The 20,595-nt window shown below is 48.7% G+C and overlaps 1 protein-coding gene across 2 annotated transcripts in view; it reads right to left on the bottom strand.

Moving 5' to 3' along the window:
- LRRC3B (leucine rich repeat containing 3B) overlaps positions 1 to 806 on the bottom strand; it is a 112,549-nt gene extending 111,743 nt beyond the window's left edge. Inside the window, exon 1 of one of the 2 annotated variants that reach the window (XM_081521113.1) lies at positions 597 to 806. The gene's annotated coding sequence lies outside the window, so the exon portion shown is untranslated. The remainder of the gene's footprint in view (positions 1 to 596) is intronic. The other variant, XM_081521109.1, reaches the window with a different exon arrangement.
- Positions 807 to 20,595: the final 19,789 nt, after the last annotated feature.

The raw sequence follows: 20,595 nt of genomic DNA, 5'->3' as shown, positions 1-20,595 counted from the left end.
GTACTGTGTCTCCTGTCTCTCCAATAGAAACTGGGCTCAGAGAGGGCACGGTTTTGTCTGTTTTACTCATCTCTGTATCTTCAGTACATAGAACAGTGACTGGCCAACTGACTGGTGAGAAATAGATAAATACATCTGTGGTGTGTGTTCACTTAGAAAAAAATCCATCCGGAAATATGAGTGTGGTAAGGATAAAGAGGAAAAACAGCATAAATTTCCTTTGGACTTTATGGCTGTGTATGCTAAAAACACGACATAGCCGAAAAAAAAAATTCATTCACCAAGGACTGTTTGCAGAATTATGATTAGAAAATAGTCCTAACTGCTGTTTTAGTTATTTGGTGACCATAATCTGTCTTTGTGAACTGAGTAGTAAAACAGGTCAAAGCTGTTTCTCAATTTCTCTAGTCTATTTCTCTAGAACTTCAGGAATCACGGAACAAAAGAATAACATTCAGTGAGATCTATTCGTAAGATATAACTACCAGTATTGTTAAGGGATGCAGTCTCATGGACTATTTTGTGTGGATAATCTTAAATGAGTAAACTGAATAAGAAAAGTAAGAAAAATTCCTCCCCATTAACTTGGATGGTACCTGGGTGTCTGGCAAAACTTCGATTGCCTTGGGCCTGGTTTCGGGCCAAAGAAACAAACTGCTCTCTCAGGGAAAAGTGTGAGTTTGGAGAGACAGCCTTCCAGCAGGCCCTCGCTACCCAGGCAGAGCCTGGCATCCTCTCCCGCCAACCTGCCTGAGCTACAGATGGCCGCCTACACCTGCTTCCGGCCCCCACACTTGCTTCCGGCCCCCGCATCAACTTCCGGCCCCTGCAACTACTTCTGGCCGGGCCGAGGAGCCTCAGGGAGGGAGGAGAGTGTATTGTGGAGGACACTCTGGCGTCCCCCTCATCCCTTGGATTTGCGGACCCCGTGTGTTTTGGGGCCAGATCCTATTGACCCAGAGTCCCACCGGGTCCTTTTGTGAACGTGGTGTATTGGGGGCTGCTCTCAGGAGACAGGGGCAGGAATCGGAGCTGGAGTCTGGCCTCCAGCAGATCTCAGGGGGAGATCTCTGGAGTGCGTCCCCGGGTGGTCTTCCTTCAGGCAAGAGCGCCATCCTCTCATGGCTCTCTGTCAGTCAAAGCCAGGCTGAGACCTGGGACCTGGGACCCGGGACCCGTTGCTGCAGGGCCTGCAACTGGAGAGATATCGCCTCCAGCAACAAAATACTAAGAAACCCTAAGGGACTAAAAGTAACTGCCAGCATGCTGCCGTTGGGCCAGATTATGAAAAATAAGATACAAAAAGAACAAAACCACAACTGCCAGTTGTGAAGAGCCAGGAGCAAAGGCAGAGTAGTGCGCACACCCTCTGTACTCAATACCACCAAAGGGGTGGGCAGGCCACCAAAGCCACCCCTCACCCACCCCTCACCCACCCTTACCCACGCCTCATATAAGGAACCCTCCCAACCCCTCCCCCTCAGGGAGTGAGCAAGGGCCCCTGTTACTTGTTCTCGCTTACTCCTGCTGCAGCAGAGACCCCAGCAAAGCCTTGTCTGCATCTCTTGTCTGGCCTCTGATCAATTTCTAGTGATTGCTGAAGACCAAGGACCCTGGTCCGTAACCAGTCTATCTTGGGCCTCTGCTCAGCAGGATGAAACATGACCTCCGTGGGGTCAGCCGTGACCCGCAGCAGCCACTGATCACAGACGCTGGATGTGCCGTCCTGTGAGGGGACTGGGATGAGGTGCCAGCAGCATTTGCTTCTTGTCTGCCTGAGTCCCAGAGGGACATGAATCAGAGCTTTTAAAAGAATTCCCCAGAGCCTTTCCTCTAAGCAGCCTTGCTGGCCACAGCATTATTCACAGTGGCCCTAAGAATCATGTCGGGTCCCTTGAGTTTCTTCTCAGGGTGGTCTGCTGATGTAGGGCAGGGTCCACATGGTATTTGCAATGTCGAATAACATCTCCTTCTCTCCTTGGAATGCTCCACACATCTTACAGAAAAGCCATATTAACAAGTCTCAGAGAGCAGTGGAAGAGGTTATAAAAATAGATGTTAAATCATCTAACTTAAAGATTTTTTAAAAAAGAGTCCCATTTCGTCAGCAACTTCGAATAATAATCAATTGAAACCATTTCAGCAAGGTCTTTAGAAATATTATTGCTACCAACGAGGGCCCTTGGCCTTGCCCAATCACTAGAAATTGATCAGAGGCCAAACGGGAAATTCAGGCAAAGCTTTACTGGGGCCCCTGCTGCACATCGGGGCGTGAGAACAAGGAACAGGTTTCCTTGCTTGCTCCCCAGGGGCGGGGAGCTGGTTCCTCACATGGGGGAGGGTAAGGGTCTGTCAAGGGGCTGGGCTGGAGGGGAGGCTTAGGCGGTCTGCTGACCCCTCTGCTGGTGTTGAGTGCAGGGGACATGGATAGTATTCTGCGTTTGCCTCCCACCCCCTTCTTTTGCTCCCGGCTCTAGACAAGTGGCGTTTGGGTGTTCAGTCTTTTTGAATCTTCTTGTCCATAATTTGGCCCAGCTGCACATGCATGCAGTTATTTTTACTCCCTTCTAGTTTCTTTATATCACTGTTTTGTTGCTCCAGGAGATATTTGTCCAGGGTACAAGCACTGCAGCAGAGGGTCCCAGGCCCCAGTCTATCTCATTACATGCATGTCTGTTCTTTTCACTTATTTTCTTTAAACAAAACAAAAATATCTCTGAAGCAACACGATCTTGCCCAGGGTTCTCAACCTTAGCACTCTTTACATTTGGGACAGGTAACTGGAGGGACAGATAACGTTCTGGGCATTGTAGGATGTTTCCCAGCATCCCTTCCCTCGGCCTACTAGAGGTTAGTGGCACCCCTGCCCCACCACCATCCCCTCACATGGCCAAATGTCCCCTAGACGGCAAAATTGCTCCTGGGTGAGAACCATTAATAAGGCTGAAGAAACCCAGATGGCCTTTGGAGTCTTGGTAGCACCCGTGGCTAACTCGGCGTCTTGAGCAAGTTAACAAGTGATTCTAAACCTTGGCTTAATCGTATGTGAAGTGATGATAGTACATCTCCTACAGAACAGTTGTGATGATTTAAGCAGAGAACCTGGCGCGTCCATCCCTATGGGTCACCACTCTCGTTTTCTTTCTGGACTAAAGCATTTTCAAAAGCATTCTTATGGGTAAAGGAGTGATTGAAGGGCCATTTAATACCAATTAGGATGGGAAGCACAATTTAACTTCAAAGATCTAAGAATGACAGAGGAAAAACTAGTTGCTTCTAACTGGAAAAGATGTCACTCTTATTTCTCCCCTTTCAGCTTCTACTAAATATCCTCTGGGGAAAGTATACTGGAAAGTTAAATAGGTGTTTAAAATAACATTTTCTGAACACTTAAAAAATGCATCAGACACTGTTCTAAGAACTTTGTATACAGATTATTGACCATCTATCCTCAATGTACAGATGACAGTTCAGAAGCAGAGAGTGGTTAACTAATTTCCCCAAAATAGCAGAAAATGATGGGGCTGGAATTTTTACTGAAGCAATCTATGGTATTGGAAAGTAGGAGAGTCAGGTCTGTTTCTAAAAAGACAGTTGGTGGCTTGGGAAGAGAAATACCCTAAGAGAAACAGCCACAAAGAGTTGACAGCCGTTTGTTGGCCTGCCTGTAAAAGCCAGTCCCGAATGCACAATTCTTTCTTGAATTAAGAGCTTATGCACGCTCAGTCGCTCAGTGGCATCTCTTTGTGACCATGGTCTGTTGCCCACCAGGCTCCTCTGCCCACGGGATTTCCCAGACAAGAATACTGGAGTGGGGTGCCATTTCCTTCTCCAGAGGATCTTCCCAAGCCAGGGATCAAACCCAGGTCTCACACATCTCCTGCGTTGGCAGGCAGATTCTTTACCACCGAGCCACCTGGGAAGTGATTTACACATTTTAAATGGTAAAGAAGTTCACAATACTACAATAAATACAGCACTTCACCTTGAACGAAACCTGAAGTTTGCCTGTGGAAATGTGCTTTGGAATCATAATACTTTGTGAGTTACTGTAAAGGGGTAGAAAGAGGGTTTTTGTGAGGTCATTCAGAAAGGTGTAGCACACAAACCCCCTGGGAGAAGGGAATGGCTACCCACTCCAGGATTCTTGCCTGAAGAATCCCATGGCCAGAGGAGCCTGGTGGGCGACAGTCCATGGGGTCGTAAAGAGTCGGGCACGACTGAGCGACTAACATAGCACAGAAAACATTATCACTCATCATGGTCTCACCCACACGTAAGTGACGGATTCGCTGAATATAATTTTCCTGTGGACATTCAGAGAAACAGACTCTATCACAGTCAGATATCTACTGCATTAATAGGGCATGAAGCAGAGTATTATGTTGCAATTTCCAGTTAACTAGGTACAGATTGTAGATACAAAACATTAGTCCTAGTACTTTCTTCTATTTATATCAAACACATCACTGTATAATATGGTTGGCTAAAATCATGTCCCGAATGGGTTCATTATATTTAATTATATTCTAATTAATTAATTAACTTCATGTATACTACATGTACCCATTTTCAAAAGATTCAAAAACCGATAAATGCATTTACTAGTGAAATTTTAATGAATAAATATCAGATCATATTGTCACTGATAACTTGGGGAATACTTCTGAGCTTGCAGTTACACATGATTATTATTGTATGATTATTAATAATAATTATCACTGCTTTGGTGAAAATTCAAAGTATTGGAAAGTAGCCTCCATACAGTCAAAGGCTTAACAGAAAAAAAAAAGAAGAAAGAAATGTACAGCACTAGATGTGATGGGTGTGGCTCGTAACACATGCGACCTGAGGCGGCTGGTACATGTGTGAAGTGTGTGTGTGTGTGTGTGTGTGTGTGTGTGTGTGAGTTCTGATACTCCTGTGTGGCTTGGTCCAGCTAGGCGCCGTTTTCAGCATTCACCTAACACTTCTTGTGGATGAAATCACACATCCACAAACACAAAATTCTTGCTATGCTCAAACTGTTCCTTAATGTATTGATAACATTGTAATGTATTGATAACATTGGAAACAACTCAAGTTTCAAAATAAGTGTCAGAGCAGAACTGACGCCTCACAGATGTTGCAGTGCCAACACATCACACTATAGAATGTCCAACTATTTTTCTTTGCAAAGTCTTGCTTTCTCAGTAGAGTCTGTTGTTGCCACCAACAGCTACTCAACTGCCTCAACAGAAGCCTTGAGAGGATGTCCATCTCCTCTCTCACACGCTGTATCGAATCAGTCACCAGCCGCTGTGCCTCAGAGTCACCCTCTCTTCACCGTGGGAACAGCTCATGTGCACGCTCACCACCTCCTGCCAGGACTCTCACGAGAGTCTCCCACCTGGTTTTCCTGCCTCGGTTCCCATCTCCCTACATCTGACCTTCTGTGTCACAGGGATCTTCCCTAGAGCAGGGATTTCTGAGATTGAAGGCCCTGTACCCCCATCTGTATGAACTTGGGTAACTTACCTAAACGGTCTAGCCCTCAGCTTCCTCATCTAGAAAACAATCACAGGATTGTGATGAGAAGAAAATGTCTAAAGTGCTTTGCCAAGTGTCCAGTATATTGCAGGTGCTCAGCGAATGGTTGTTCTGATCAATGACATCATTATAGTTGTCAATAGCATCATCATCAGGACATCGTCATGGCTGGGGAGTTTCCCCATACTGAAACCCTGGACTTGGACTCTTGAAGTCATTCACTTTAATTCAGTGCCGTGTAACACTCTTTGAGGGCCTTCCGCACCCAAAGCGGTATCAAGGGAGATCTCAGTGAAACCTGAGTAGTACCTCCAAAGCCAACAACATACCATATTAATACCTCTACTTTAAAGTGATTGTCAAGATGGCTATGGATAAAGTGCAAAGGGAGTATTAAAAAAGGAAAATTCTAGCAGAGGATTTGGGATGTCTTTGGAGAGAAGATCAGATTTGACTGGTCCCTGAAGAAGGAGAGAGGCCTCGAGAAGCAGTTATGATGAATGCGGTCCATTTTAGAGCCACGTGGGGGTTGGATGTGGCTGAAGGAAGGGAGTTTTGTCTGTTTCGATGAAACGTGTGTAGGGGGGTGAGGAGTTGGGGTGAGACCTGGATCACCGATGGGTTGGTGAGGGTTGAGCAGTCTAGGGTCCTGTCCACTTTACTTTAAAAGGAAGTTCATGTCCATTCGTTTGTCTCCACATCCACCATCCAGCCCAGGACACATCGCTCACATGGGGCACTGCAAAGGCTTCCTGTGGACCCTTCCTGCTCCTGCGTTTGCCCTTAGCTCCCAGCTCACATGCTTCTCTGTGTTGGTCAAAGTAGAAATCATGCTATCTCTTCCCTCATTGCTCTTATAATAAACTTAAACCCCTTTCTCTGGCCTGCACAACTTCCCTCCATCTTGCCTTCACTGTAACACACCTGCCTTAACCACACCTCCCATCCCAGCTCTATGACCATGTCCCTGGAACAGGAGAAGGTTGTCACCTCCTCTGAGCTTTACCTTTGCTTCTCTTTTGGCTAAAGTTCTTCCCTCTTTCTTTGGATGGTTACTTCCTCATCATTCAAAACTCAACACAGCGTTTCCTAGGTAGCTCAGTGGTAGAGAATCCACCTGTCAGTGCAGGAGACATGGGTTCAATTCCTGATTCAGGAAGATCCCACATGCCGAGGGGCAGCTGAGCCCATGCACCACAACTCTTGAGCCTGTGCTCTGGGGCTCGGGAGCCCCAGCTACTGAAGCCCGAGCACCTCAGGTCTGTGCTCCACAACAAGAGAAGCACCGCGCTGAGAAGCCCGCATGCCGTGGCAGCAAAGAGTAGCCCCAGCTCGCTGCACCTAGAGGAAAGCCCACACAGCAAGGAAGACCCAGCACAACCAAATACCGGTCAATAAATACATACGTGAAATTGTATATAAAAAAGACTCAACACAATGACTCTTTTTTGGAGGAACTGTTCCCAACAAACCTATTGAAAAGACACCACCCTAACCACAATCTCGCACGTCACCCTGGCTAACCTGTCCATGGACCCATGATTTTCTATGCCATCCGGACACAAGCTCCCCCTGTCCAGTTGCCTGTTGTACCTGCGGTGCCCAAGATACCACCCATGCAGAATACAGTCACCCCTTCAAATCCACCAGTTCTGCATCTGTGGATTCAACCAAGTGCAGGTCAAACATATTCAGAAAAAAAATTCCAGAAAGTTGCAAAAAAGCAAAACTTGAGTTTGCCACATGCAGGAAACTATTTACAGAGGTTTTCACTGTACTGTTGGCTGCTATAAGTAGTATAGAGATGATTTAAATGTCCGGGAGGGTGTGCCTAGGTTAATATAAGGGACTTGAATATCCAAGGATTTTGGACCCTGTGGAGGTCCTGGACCCAATCCCCTGGGGATGCTGGGGGGAGACTAAGTGTTGAGAGATTCTGGTTGAACAGACACACAACTGTGGGTCAGGACGGGCTAGCCAGATGGGTAGGAGAGGCCCTACATGATGGACTGAGACGTCCAGGCTTTGCCCTGTGATGGTGAGGGCTTTCTGAGTAGATGTATTTTATCTTCCTTCTCAGCTTCTTCTCCACCTACCTGATAAGTCCCACAGACCTAAATTTCAAGGCTCGGCTCGGACCCCACCTTATCATGGTGATGAACCTTGGTCGCATCAGCTGATGGACTCTCTCCTCTTCCTCCTCTGCATCCTGAGGTCATTTTTATTATTTAAGTCTTTTTTGGGCACAATTGCATGGTGCAGAGAATTGCTGAGTATTTGTCCGTCTGTCGATGTTTATCATCTCAGACAGACTTCTAGCTCCTTGAAGAACTCTAGGTACAATCCATGTCCTGTGGCTCTTAGCATGTCTCTTGTGGGTTTGAAGTGTTTCCATGTTTTCCAGACCAGTTGCAACCAGGACCGCCTTGCAGTAACGAGTCCCCTGGGGTGATGGTGTTAAATTGACCTAGCGGGCTACCTGCCCCCCATCCGAGTGAGCCTCCAGCCTGGGAGCAGCCCGAGCTGGAGCTGGTGGAGCCGGCTGTCATCGGTCCTGTGTCCTCCCATCTTACACCATCGTGAAGCAAAGGAAACCCAGCCTGGAGGAGCTGAGCCACCAGAAACGTCAGCCCCATGTTTTGTTCAGTGAAATCACTCCCAGCCTGACTCAACCTCAGAGCGTTTCTGAAAATGCATTTGGCATCAGCAACTGAAATTCCGGTCTCTGGGATGTGCTTGCCACACGGATGTAACTTGCAAACAGCACGCGGGAGAGACCAACTCAAGACAGTTTATCCCGAGAAACTAGGGGATGCTCTGTCTGGGTCACGGAGGTCAGGCAGGGTCAGGCTATCCTGTCTCTAGACCACGGAGGGACGGATCCAGGGCAGGGTGGCCTTAACAAGGATGCGGAGGCCAAGGACGGGGTGGTCAGGGCCCAAGGGCACTGTCCTCGCCCAGAATTTGCTCACACTGCTTCCCGATACAACAGAAGCTATATGGCTGAGAGCTGGCAAAAGTCACCAACCTCTGGCTCCTGGAGGAACTAGACTCAGTGGACATGAACTTGAGCAGACTCCGAGAGACAGTGGGGGACAGAGGAGCCTGGCGTGCTGCAGTCCATGAACACGACTAAGCAACGGAACAACACAGCAACAACTGGTTGCTAACCTGGGTAAACCAGTGCTTAGACTGAGTAACCAGGCCCTGGAATGTGACGGGGAGAGAGGCCTGGGCCACACTTCCCCCTCACTCTGGACAGAAAATGTGGTTGTCATCCTGCGACAGACAGGGGCTATGTAGGTACACCCACCCAGCGTCGCTGCCCTGGCTGAGATGGTTCTGTGCTGTGTACTCCAGAGCCTCCGGGGGCTGAGCCCCAGGAGTCCACCCAGGACCCAGGCAGATGATGGCACAGCCTCAGCAGGCGGCTCTCCTCTCCCTACCCCCACCTTGCTTCCTGCTGTCACCTTTCCAGTAAACCATCCGAACTCTGTCTCTCTCGCTCCGCAGACCTGGAGGATGGAATCTGGCCACGAAAACTTTTTTTTTAAGTTTTGGGTTTGCTGCATCTCCTTTGCGGTGCTTAGACTTCTCTTGTCTGGAGCACAGGCTCCAGGGCGCCTGGGGTCTCTCGCTGCCATTGTCCCACAGCATGTGGGATCGAACCCACATCCCCACATCAGGGATCGAACCCACATCCCCTGCATTGGAAGGCAGATTCTTAACCACTGGACCACCAGGGAGGTCCCAGCGGAAACTTTCTTAAGAGGCAGAGGGGGTGTTTCAGACATTTATTGGCGTCTTCACCAGAGGCAGGTTCTCTGCCTGGCGCTTGCCCTGTCTGCCTGCATGGCAACACTCACCTCTGCGGTGAGGCAGCTCCAGCCCTGCTCAGATTGAATGTTCGTGAAGCAATTCCCAACCACATGGGTGGCAGCCAGCGGACAAGTGAACCTTTCGCTCTTCAGAGACACAGCTTTCAGGGGCATCTGGCCCAGTTTCCCGAAGGTTCCCCCAGATCCGCATCTCCTGTGCACACAGTGGTAACCTGACCGCAGGGCACACCTGGGCGCTGCCTTCTCTTCCCCACCCTGGAGCCTCTGGACCCCTGCCAGTGCCTCCTGAGACCACACACGGTCCACATCCAAATTCTTGCCACAGGATCTGCTTCTGGGGGAGGCCGGCACAAGACCACGTATGCATTTCATTGGATGCCAGCAGGGAACAGCTGAGTCCAGTAATGGAGTGATGATAATGATCACTTACTCTTCCAAGGGTTTTATGTGTGTGAGCTCACCTCATTCTCAGGTTACCATAACGATCTGAGTGTTATTATCTCTATCACATCAGAGATGAGGAAAGCAAGACAGAAACTATCTTATCCTTGGTCACCCACCTGGTTACAGAGGAACCAGGATTCTAGGCAAACGGGCCTGGGCACAAGAATCAGTGCTAATTTTCATACAAGGAATCAAGGTTCAGAGAAGTTGATTAACTTGCCAAAGGTCACACAGATGGTAAGCGACAAGGCAGATCAGAACCCACGTCTATCTGCAGCTATTACATGTTGCCTGCTATAATAAACAAAATTCCCCTGGAGGTCTCTGAATGCATTCAGCTTGGTTCTCTCTGAAGGGTCAAGGCTGGACATGTCACCTGGCGCCCCATTCAGAGGTGGTCAGCATCGCTCCACCCCACAATCCCGTGCTGAGAAGGAAACAAACCTATACGGTAGAACAGGAGGAATCTCCAAGCCACCATGTAGCCCAACCCTGTCTGTGCTCCCACCTGGATGTTTTTCAAAATGTGAGATTTCTTAACAAGAAAAAAAGGAAAGATTTTGCTTTTAAAGTTTCTGATCCTTGATCCTACCAGCAAAAATGCTGTTTGATGAATTTATTGTTCTTCAGAAGAGCGGGGAGACAGACTAAGGTTTGGGCTTTAAGAAAACATCAAAGCCTTCTTTGAAAAACATCAAAGGGCTTCGGCATCCTTCTCTGTGACTCCCTTAAATCACTGACCACGTCTGTAAGCAGAAAGCAAGTGGGAGTCATAGCACACTGGTGCGGGGTGTGAGGGAGCTGCTCAGCTGTGTGAATTTAGGCAACCACTTCACCACTCGGAGCCTGACTTTTCACAAAATGGGAGTCATAATAGTGAAATGGACGCAGACCCTATGGGGCCTTCCCAGGACAGACCCTCATATCCTCTGCCTACCTCTTGTTTGCAGAAAAGCTGCAGTCTCCCAGGCCTCTGCTGAGTCACAAGAGCCTAGCTCAAGAATTAATGAATGATCAGGTGGTAATAAAAAGTAGCACTTGGACCAGGGGAATTGATGACGGTTTAAACTATAGATCAGACATAGAGCAGTCACAGAATCTTTAGCTCCTCCCTGAAGGACACGAATAAGAGTGTCTGATGCACACTCCTGAGTTGTTTCACAGACACGAAAACCCACACCAGATGGAAGAAGCTGACTACACGATGGCCATGAGCACAGAGCCCCTAGACCTACCGGAGCCTGAAGTTGATGATAATTTAATCCCATGTGACACTGCCCTGCAGTCTCACCATCAACCAATCAGAGAATTGATCACATACCTGTGACTTTCCTCCCTCCATTCAGCCTTTAAAAAACCTTGCCTGAAGCCCTTGGGGTGGGAGAGGGGATCTTAAGAAGCCGCCCATACTCCTTTCTTGACTCCTGTAGTAAACACCGCACTTTCCTTCTTCACACTCCCATGTCAGTAGGTTGGCTTCCCTGCATGTGGGTAAGCAGACCCAAATGTGGTTGGGTTACAACAGTGCTGGCTATGCCAGCCTAAGGTAGGATCACGACGGGGCGAAACGTACAAAAGATGTTGCAAATATTAAGATGTTAGGGAATCGCAACATTGCAAAGCATGTTGTATATATCTTCCCTTAATTCTGGCTTCCCTAGTGGCCTAGAGGGCAAAGAATCTGCCTACATTGCAGGAGACTCAGGTTCTACCAGTATTAATTAATGTGACAAATGTTCAGGGAGTACATACGAAGTGCCAAACAATGTTCTAGGCTCGTAGGACAGGGGGTAAGTAAAAACAATTTCTTACCAGACTCCTAGTATGGACAAAATAAGCAAAAATTCAATTTGTTAGAGGTGACAAGTCCTGAGGGGAAAAGAAAAGAAGGAGGAGCGGCATTGGAGGGACAGTTCCGCTCTTAGAGCGGCTGGTAACGGCCGCCCTGAGAAGGCGTCATTTGGGTAAAAACTTGGGGAGCTGAGAGTTCAGACCTTGAAGGAATAGCTCAAAGTGGTTAGGCAGTCTGGGGTTTCAAAAATGCTAACTGGTGACCAGCCAAGCTCACCTTGGCAACAAGCAGAGTCTGGTTCAGCAGGTAGAAAAGTGAGCTCAGCTGGCCCTGATTCTGAGAACGCTATTGTAACTTATGGGGGTCCAGGATGTGTGTGCATGCTAAGTCGCTTCTGTCGTGTCCAACTCCGTGTAACCCCATGGACTGTAGCCTTCCAGGCTGCTCTCTCCATGGAATTCTCCCAGCAAGACAACTGGAGTGGGTTGCCATGTCCTCCTCCAGGGAATCTTCCCAACCCAGGGATTGCATTGCAGGTGGATTTTTTTACTGCTGAGCCACCAGGTAAGCCCGGGGTTCAGGACCCACTCCCCCAAATATTATATCTCCAGCATATTAATATCTTCAGCTGAAGGACTTTTTTTTAGCGGCAGAAGCCAAACTATCACTCTGACCCCACCCCTCGCCCTTCTTCTTGGAAAGTAGGAGATAAATCTGCCCTGTGGAAGGTGCCCCCCGAACCAGAAAGGAGGCAGGCATTCTTATCACTTGAGACAGGGGATCTGGGGCAGAGACATCTGTACAAATAAACCTTGTAAAACTCACCCTTTTCCTCCTAGTTCCCTCTTCGCTTACTATTTCCAGCCAGATCTTTCTTGCAGCTCTTTGCAAATTTATTGTTTCTTTGTCTTCCTGTTCTAGTTATTCCTCCAGGTCTCCCTTGCCTGCAAAGGCTCCCACGTACATGTAGACATTCAAGCAAATGTGCATGCTTTTCTCCTAATCTGTCTTTGTGAGTTTAGTTTTCAGACCCAGCCAGGGACCCTAAGAGAAGGGAGCAAAACGATCTTCTCCCTTACATAAGCCATTCACGTATCTGGAACCCCGGTTTGAGAAACTTGAGAAAATGACCGAAAAATCTGGCATGAAGCTGGCAGCCTGAGAGACCCCTTCTGCAAAACTGGCTACCATCGCAGACTCTTGAACTTCTGTTAGGGCTGAGATCACCACATGGAGGAGAGGGGCTCGTGGAGCTGGCGAATCTCCCTAGTACTGTCTGCACAGGGAAGCCGTGTGCTTTCCAGCAAGCTCCTCCTGACCATGAGAAAGTGGACAGCGTCCCCAGTGCTTTGGAACTGTGACCAGCTCTGTAGCCTCCCATGGCATCACAGAGCCACAAGGAAGGCAGCGTGTCCACAGGGTGTCAGGGTGTCAGGGTGTCAGAGCATCAGGGTGTCAGTAGTGACTTCAGATGGTGAAGCTGGTCCAGACCACATCTTGGACTCCTGAGGGTCACTTTGATGCAGAGTCTTCATCTGCAGGAGCTCTGCTGGGCTGCATTTTGCACGTGGACATCAGGAAGCAGAGCCTTGCCAATGTTTTGTGGCAGCCTGGATGGGAGGGGAGTTTGGGGGAGAAAGGGTGCATGTATATGGATGGCTGAGTCCCTTTGCTGCTGTTCACCTGAAACTATCACAACACTGTTAATCGGTTATACTCCAGGACAAAATAAAAAGTGTAAATTAAAAAAAGAAAATAAAAGAGGCAGAGTCTTGAGCAGAAGTCCCGGGTGAAGCCTTCAGCCTGAGTTTTACTTTAAGTGTTGGGCACACGTTGCTATGCTCAGCTTTCTTTTGAAGCGAGAAGAGGAGGTTGGAAGGGCTTCAGCTGCTCTGGGGTGTGTCCTTGGAGTTCAGAGATGAGATAAGAGACTCACAGGCTGAGAGCAGGACCCGACTCCTCACCCCACGCTTGTCTCTCCAGAAACCTCCAGCCAGAAAGCGTCAGGGTTTCTCTCTGTACCCTGGGGAATCATATCCTCATCTCTGATGAAAATTTTTCATCAGGATAAACCATTTGTGTTGTAAGAAATCATTATGTTATTTAAAATGGGTTCTTTTCCTAATCAGTTAGATGCAGACACAAAATAACTCAAGAGCTGTAAGAAGGAGAGAGACGTTTATTACACTCTCGGATCTTAGAGAGGGGGGCACAGCTCACCACCCAGGGGCCACGTGGGACGAAGGAGGGACTTGGGGCAGCACTGGTGAACAGCTTCCCTGGAGGCTCAGACAGTAAAGAGTCCGCCTGCAATGCAGGAGACCCGGGTCAGGAGGATCCCCTGGAGGAGGGCATGGCAACCCACTCCAGTATTCTTGCCTGGGAAATCTCATGGACAGAGGAGCCTGGTGGGCTACAGTCCAGGGGGTCACAGAGAGTCAGGCACAACTGAGTAACTTTCACTTCACTTCAGTGAGCAGCAGCCTGAAACCCAATCTTGGTTCCTTAAGCAGGGATCAAACCTGGTCACAGCAGTGAGAACGCCAAATCCTAACCACTAGACCACGAGGGCCAGAGTCTAGAGTCTCAGCCCCAGCTCTTGTCTGCCTTGAAGAAAAAGAAAAATTGTCAAGGAGACAGTAAGTAGACAGGAAAGTAAGGTGTTTATCAGAAAAGAATGTGGACGGATGCATGGGTGAGCTCAGACAGGTGTGCCTTTGGGAAGTTTAAGTCCTTTATACGGGCTGGTCTTTGTTTCCCTCTGACCAATCATCTTACTTTTTGTTTGACTCAGGGCCCTCCTCTACGTGCACATGAATCCTTTAGCAAGATGGACTTCTGTCCAAGGGCCTTTGGGAAGTTATTAATAGCAAAACTTATAGTGATCTGGCGTCTGCTCCCTTTTTGACCCCCCAAGGAGCCTTCCTGTGCAGGTGGAGTTGAGGTCTCCCTGACCCCGAGGATGGGAAATATGTGACCTCTTGAGTTTTTACCCACACAGAGCTTAGCCTCTCTACGTCCTTGCCATTGTTGTTGCTGTTGTTTAGTCACTAAGTCGTGCTTGACTCCTTGCGTGTGACCCCATGGACTGGAGCCCGCCAGGCTCCTCTGTCCCTGAGATTCTCCAGGCAAGAATACTGGAGTGGGTTGCCATGCCCTCCTCCAGGGGATCTTCCTGACCCAGGGATCCAACCTACGTCTCACGTGTCCTGCATTGGCAAGTGGGTTCTTTAAAACTGTGCCACCAGGGAAGCCCGCCCCAGCCCTTTCTGTTATCTTAAAGCATCCACAGGAGACAAAGCCCAGTGATTTACTCCTGTTCCTGTTGTTATTTCTACTTCAGAGTATAAACAGGAGGCTGGTTGTAACTGTCTACGCCGGAGCCCATCTCTCTCCTGGCTCAGGACCGGGGAGCCGTCTCCACCAAACAGGCAGGAAGCCGAGAGAGAGTGAGGACCTGGATCAAGTGCCTGTCCAGGGGCTCAGAGAGGAGAGCAAGAGACAGGACAGGAGGGGGTGTCCCCAATGCATCTGAATGTCACCAGGTCACAGCAGGGGAGGGCAAGAAGGCGAACTCGTGGCAGGGACCCGCCTTCTGACTCCTGTGTACCTGTTGGCCCGGGGGGAGGTGCTCACAGCCTGGTTGTGGACGTGTGGAAGTGCCGGGAAAATAGGAGCAATTTCCTTAACAATTTACAACACAACATCCTTATTAAGAAGAAGATGTTGTTCACATCTCCCTGAGCCGGACCTCCCGCCGGGACAGGGGCTATCAAGCAGAAACATTCCAGGTCCTGCCGGCAAGCTAGAAATCTCTCCGTGGAGGTTTATGTTTCCTGCATAAATGAGTCAGGCCCTGGAGGCCCCTTCCGGGTCACCACACCGTCCCTATTTTTACCAGCCTTCTGTCCATGTCATCTGTACTGCTCGTTGGATTCTTGCTAGTCAATCTGTTTTCTCCAATCTAGAAACTATTTTCATGCCAAGGATAGATTAAGGAGGTGTTTTTAAATTTTTAAAACTAAAAAAATATTTACATTAATACCGGGTGCTTCTCTAACTTAGTTATGCATTACTGAGCACCGAAGCGTCACTGACGCTAGGCAGTCCCTGTACTAAGCGTGCGCGTATCTTTTTCTCCATTTAATCATATCTCTGTGAGGTCAGAACTATGAGATAAAGGGGGTATTTTCAATGAGACACCTGGGGCTCTGAGAGGTAAAAAGTCCATGGAGGTCACACAGCCACAAAGGAGCCACGCCAGCCCCCCCCCCCCATCATCTAGCTGCAAAGCCATACTAGTTAACTATTTCCGCATGCACATTGCCCCCAAACTCAGCAGTTTAAGAGACCACACCTTGATGATCTCATTCACCTTCTCAGGGCTAGGAGCCAGGGAGACTCAGCTGGGTGGTTCTGGTGGACGGAGTCTCCCTAGACGTTGCAGTCAGGAGGTTTCCTGGGGCTGCGGTCACTCGCTCCTTCCCTGGATTGGAAGGTCCCAACCCACTCCCTCGGTCCTGGTGGAAATTTCACTTCCTCACTACGTGGGCCTGCCCGCGGGTCTGCTGACAAGGCGACACCTGGCTTCCTCTGAGTGAACCGTCTGAGTTAGAAGTTGGCCAGGATGAAAGCTCTGGGGCGTGTCTGGTTGACTCAGAAGTGACAGGCACTTCTTCCATTAAGACGCTATTGGCCTCGGAGATCAGCCCCTGGGGAACCTGAGGACACGGGCCAGCTGTGGGCTTGGGGGAAGCCACGGATGCGGAACTTCATTGTTGTTTATTGGGCTGAGTTGTGTCTGACTCTTTGCAACCCCGTGGACAGGGGTTGCCAGGCTCCTCTGTCCATGGTATTTTCCAGGCAAGAATACTGGAGTGGGTTGCCGTGTCCTTTCTCCGGGGATCTTCCCCACCCAGGGATCATACCCGAGGCTCCTGCCTTGTCGCCTGCATTGCAGGTGGGCTCTTTACTGCTGAGCCACAGGGAAGCCTGTGGGACTTCATCACCCACCACGGTTTGATGTCAGCACCTGAAAGGGACCCGGCAGCTCCCGTGGTTCCAGGAAACAGAGAAGGAGGCGTGCTGTCTAAAATTCTCTCTTTTAATGTCGCTCAGAGAGCCTCAGGTAACACGCGATACATTGACAGCAGCTAACACTTCTTAGGACACACACGCTTCTTGTTTTTTTACTGAGATCCTTGATGAGTTAAAATTTACATATCATAAAACTCACTCATTTACATGCATAATTCAATGTTTCTTTTGCAGTTCATTAACTTACAGAGTTTTGTCACAGGCACTACAGTTCAGTTTTAGAAAATTCCATGCCCACCCCTGCTCCAAAAGCACCCGTTTGTGGTCAGTACTGTTTCTGTGCTCAACCCAGGGTGATCTGCTTTCTGTTGCTGGAGTTGCCTTTTCCTAACTCAAACGGTTCAGAATCCACCTGCAGTGCAGGAGCGGCGGGTTTGAGCCCTGGGTCAGGAAGATCCCCTGGAGGAGGGCAGGCAACCCACTCCAGTGTTCTTGCCTGGGGAATCCCCACGGACAGGGGAGCCTGGTGGGCTGCAGTCCAGGGGGTTGCAAAGATTTGGACATGACTGAGCGACTAACACCCATGCAACACACAAATAGATGGAGTCATGTGACACGTATTCCTTCCCACCTGACTCTTTTTTTACTCAGCGTAATGTTTTTGACCCTCAAATACTTTCAATCTCTTTCCAGCTATATTACTTTATTTTTATTGGAGTATAATTGGTGTACAATGTTGTGTTAGTCTCAGGTGTAAAGCAGAGCAATTCAGCTATATAAACGTATATCCACTCTTTCACAGATTCTTTCCCCATATAGTTTATTACAGAGTATTGAGTTGGATTCCCTGTGTCATACAGTAGGTCCTTGTTGATTATCTGCCTTATATATAGTAGGTGTGTATCTGTTAATCTCAGACTCCTAACTTATCCCTCTCCCCACCACGTTTCCCCTTTGGTAACCATAATTTATTTTTTTTTAATCCGTGAGTCTGTTTCTGTCTTTTAAATAAGTTCATTTGTGTCACTCACCCATTTTGACAGGAGACAGAAAGAGACAGAGAGCTTGCTTTTCCAGATTCCCTGGACACAGACTCACCATCAGATTTTGTACAGTTTTTCTCATAACATGGAGGACATAATCCAGCTCAGGAACTAAGAAAATACGATGGTGAAGGAAAGGGAGAAATGAACCATAATGGCAATACACGTTTGTCTGCAAAGGCTCCGAGCCTACTGTCTCTGGGCTATAAAGGGAAACCAGTAGGTTTCTGAGGAGTCTGAAAGCCCTTGAGCACATATGGCAGACTTTTCACTTAGGAGAGTGGAGATGAAGGTGGGCAGGGAGCGGGCTTGGTGACGTGGAATCTTGTGAGGTGAGGCCGTCACCACAGGTCTCCAAAGGGGTCCTCAGAGCTGCCAGTGGTAAAGGTGCCCCAATTAGGGGAACCCTTTAGGAGTGAGAGGAAGATCTTTTAAAGGTTTGGGGGAAGAAAAGTTACCCTTGGAGGACATCTTTCTGACTATATTGTGAGGGGCAAATTGATGGGGACTGGGATTGTTGGCCAGGAGATCAGGTAGAAGAAAATTGCCACAGCCCAGGTGACAGGTGACACTGCCCAGGTGATGGGTGACGCAGCCCAGGTGACGGGTGACGCAGTCCAGGTGACGGGTGACGCAGTCCAGGTGACGGGTGACGCAGTCCAGGTGACGGGTGACACTGCCCAGGTGATGGGTGACGCTGCCCAGGTGACGGGTGACGCTGCCCAGGTGACGGGTGATGCAGCCCAGGTGACGGGTGACACTGCCCGGGTGACACTGCCCAGGTGACAGATGATGCAGGTCTGACTGACCCGCTGTGGAGAAATATTCAGGGAACACAGATCATACTTGGGACTGGCTCAAAAAAGAATCTAAAATGCCTTCCAAAGTTTCAAATTGAAGATTTCCCTGGTGGTCCTGTGGTTAGACGCGCACTTCCAATGCAGGCGGTGTAGGTTTGATCCTTGGTTGGGGAACTAAGATTCTGCATGCCATACATCGGGGTCAAAAAACAACACATTAAAAAGAAAGGTTCAACTTGAGTAAGAGGAAAAAAAGATGGCACCACAGAGACAGAAATTTCCAGGCAATGTTTCCACTTCTCTCCTCTGAGCATGTTGAGGATCCTCTCCTGGGCTGCTCCCCTGCTGTTCAGGTTTCTCTGACCTTCAGGATGTCCCCACAAGCCCGGGGAAGAGTTCATGATCCAAACCCCTCTCCCTGCCCGGGAGGGTCCCACACCATCACTGGACTGCTCTTTCCCCACTTCATGCTACTGAACAGCTGAGAACCTGCCAGAGGGAAACCAACCCAGGAGGAAAGGACCTTCAGAATTCATCCAGAGAATCCCAGGAATCCAGGCAGAGCTTTTAGGAGCTCACCAATTCTCTTTTTCCAGCTGATAGCTAAAGGGTGTAGGCAGAGAAGCTAAGGCATGTGTTTCCATCTCAAATCATTTCTCTTTTTTAATTATTTATTTATTTTTGGCTGTGCTGAGGCTTCATTGCTGGGGCTTTCTCTAGCTGAGGCCAGCGGGGGCCACTCTCTAGTCGCGGCTCATGAGCTTCTCATTGTAGCAGAGCGTGGGCTCTAGGGTGCACGGGCTTCAATACTTACGGCTCCCAGGCTCTGGAGCACAGGCTCAATAGTTGAGATCCACGGGCTTAGCTGCTCCACGGCATGTGGGATCTTCCTGGACTAGGGATCAAACCCATGTCCCTTGTGTTGGCAGGCGGATTCTTTACCACTGAGCCATCAGGGAAGGCCTCGGGCTGTTTCTTAGTGCCGTTGGAGGAGCATTTTCCTTGGCCTCAGGCTGTACTCCTTCATTGCTGCTTCAGACACAAGTCTTTAATTGCTACAGAGGGATCCCTGCCCTTGTCCCAAGGGGTTGGTGGTCTTCACAGCAATTTGCTATCCTAGAAGTGACGCTATCCATCTTACTCTCTCTGATCCAAATGAAAATCACAGCTGGCAGCCACAGCAGAAAGTGGCTAATGAACTAGCTCACACCACGGTGTAAATGCTCTGAATAGGTTTAGCTGTCTCACACAAAGCAAAAAATTAATCCAAAGAAATGAATACATTATGCGGAGTTTCAAATCCACAGGACTTTATTTTGAAATGGAAAATACATCTTTTCTTTTCTGAGTGTGTGTGTGTGTGCTCAATTGCTTCAGTCATGTTCAATTTTTCGACCCCGTGGGTTGTAGCCTGCCAGGCTCCTCTGTCTATGTGATTTCCCAGGCAAGAATACTGGAGTGGGTTGCCATTTCCTCCCTCAGGGGATCTTCCTGACCCAGGGATCAAACCCATGTCTTCTGAGTCTACTGCATTGCTGGTGGATTCTTTACCACTGAGTCACCTGGGAAGCCCTTTCTTTCTGTTTGTGTGCCAAGTCACTTCAGTCGTGTCCGACTCTGTGCAACCCTAGGGGCTTCAGCCTGCCAGGCTCCTTCGTCCATAGCATTTTCCAGGCAAGAATACTGGAGTGGGTTCCATCCCCTCCTCCAGGGGATCTTCCAGACCCAGGGATCGAACCTGTGTCTCTTATGTTTCCTGCATTGGCAGGAGGGTTCTTTATCAGGAGCACCTCCTGGAAAGCCCTCCTTTCTGCAAGGCTACTCTAAATCAACAGAAACCAAGGCATCAAGTTCCATTGATTGGCTAAGAGGTGGTCTATATAAGATACTCCCAAGAGGGTCACAGGCAGTACATTTTCAAGACCAACCATCAGGCCAACTAAGTTCTGAGATGAAACCTTCTCCTATTTCAGAGAATGATCACATCCATATCAGAAAGAAAACTTCTCATTGGGTGATGTTTTACATTGAATGCACACTACAGATAGTGGCAAAAATAAACGAAAGCTCTGTGAAAGAGCAAAATATTTTCATGTAACTTTGTTAGTGGT

This window comes from Giraffa tippelskirchi, chromosome 8 (assembly GCF_054371585.1).
Source record: "Giraffa tippelskirchi isolate mGirTip1 chromosome 8, T2T-mGirTip1v1.2.pri, whole genome shotgun sequence".
NCBI classification, from domain to species: Eukaryota; Metazoa; Chordata; class Mammalia; order Artiodactyla; family Giraffidae; genus Giraffa; species Giraffa tippelskirchi.
The sequence above is the reverse complement of the archived record's forward strand: the minus strand, read 5'-3'. Positions and strand labels throughout refer to the sequence as shown.